Source organism: Cebus imitator, unplaced genomic scaffold, assembly GCF_001604975.1.
Source record: "Cebus imitator isolate Cc_AM_T3 unplaced genomic scaffold, Cebus_imitator-1.0 Scaffold14, whole genome shotgun sequence".
NCBI classification, from domain to species: Eukaryota; Metazoa; Chordata; class Mammalia; order Primates; family Cebidae; genus Cebus; species Cebus imitator.
This window is the reverse complement of record NW_016107329.1, coordinates 5,294,722-5,296,266: the sequence shown is the minus strand read 5'-3', so window position 1 is coordinate 5,296,266 and position 1,545 is coordinate 5,294,722. Positions and strand designations below refer to the sequence as shown.

General features: G+C 35.0%; 1 non-coding gene across 1 annotated transcript; it reads left to right on the top strand.

Annotated features, from left to right (window-relative positions):
- The first annotated feature begins 360 nt into the window (after positions 1–360).
- Positions 361–434, top strand: LOC119467577. The gene has a single exon (XR_005196115.1). It is a non-coding gene; the product is annotated as a small nucleolar RNA SNORD36 (small nucleolar RNA).
- Positions 435–1,545: the final 1,111 nt, after the last annotated feature.

Sequence of the window (1,545 nt, the reverse complement as noted above, 5' to 3'; positions counted from 1 at the left end):
TTTCTTTGGGGACAGTCATTGTGGATTACTGAATAATTTGATATTTTGGTAGGTACTTGTTTTCATGAGTCAGGAGAAAAGTTAAAGCTGATTAGCATTCTATGAAATATTCACAATAAACGTCAACATTGGAAAACATAAAAATTGAGCAATATGCATATACATTTAATAAATGATACCTATTTAAATTCAATACATTGGTATTAGATTCAGTCATTTAGTGTGGTCTTGAAGGCTCTGACCTCTCATGGAGAAGGCAGCAGTATACGCAGCTCTCCATAATACAAAGCAAAATACCTTCATGTACACAGCAGAGAAACTAACTCGTTTTACTGAAGTTCACTTAAAACATGAAGAAGATTGCAATGATGTGAATCTCTCACTGAATTCAACCTTGCAGTGCAAATCCATGAGTTTTTAAAACCCTGAGTAGTTGCTACCAAGCTAGCTTTGAAATTTACTACTTTTGGTCAAACTACACCCTTCAGTTAATGCTTCCTTCCAGCTGGTTGCCTTCTTGGCTGCCCTGTGTCGTAAAATGGGAGTTCCTTACTGTATTATCAAGGGGAAGGCAAGACTGGGACATCTAGTCCACAGGAAGACCTGCATCACTGTCTCCTTCACACAGGTTAACTTGGAAGACAAAGGCGCTTTGGCTACCCTGGTGGAAGTTATCAGGACCAATTACAAAGGCAGACATAATGAGATCTGCCGTCATTGGGGAGGCAATATTCTGAGTCCCAAGTCTGTGGCTCACATCACCAAGCTCGAAAAGGAAAAGGCTAAATAACTTGCCACTAAACTGGGTTAAATGTACACTGTTGAGTTTTCTGTACATTAAAACAATTAAAATAATACAAATTTTCCTTAAAAAAAAAAACACGAAGACGAAAACTTCAGAATTGAATTCATTTTTCCACCATTTTTTCTAGTTTTTCCCCAAAGCATCTGTTTAACAATTAGTGGCCAGGGAGTGGGACATTATACCCCATGTGTGCTGAGGGAAAGAGCAATGGAGCTAAAATAAGCAGATGAATGAAAAGGAAAGAATCAGATCAGCTTGCAAGGCAGGCTACAGTTTCAGGGGGCAAAAAATCTAAAACATGAGGGGAAAAAAAGATATGAGTTTAAAGAATGTAACTAAACACAGGCTGTGATACAAACTACTACATAGTGATTAAAAATAAGATGTTAAATGGGAGAACTGCCCATTTATTTATTTTTTTTAATTACTGTTTTAATGCACTCTGGAAAAAAATGCAGAGTGGTAAATAAAATATAAAATCTAGGAATAAAAAAGGAAAGAACATAATCTGTTATTCTTATTTCTAAACATTGTTATTAGTTTTTTAATTGAAATTATATACAAATCATTCATGTGGTGTTTAAAATGTCACGAAAAGTATCTTCTCCGCATCTGCTACATCAAGTTCAAGCCTACTATGTTGACATCAGAAATAAGACTTCACAATGGGTGAAATTCAAACTTTTAAATCTCTAGAAAAATTAAAATTTAGATTTTGAAGTTAATTTCTTTTACTTCAT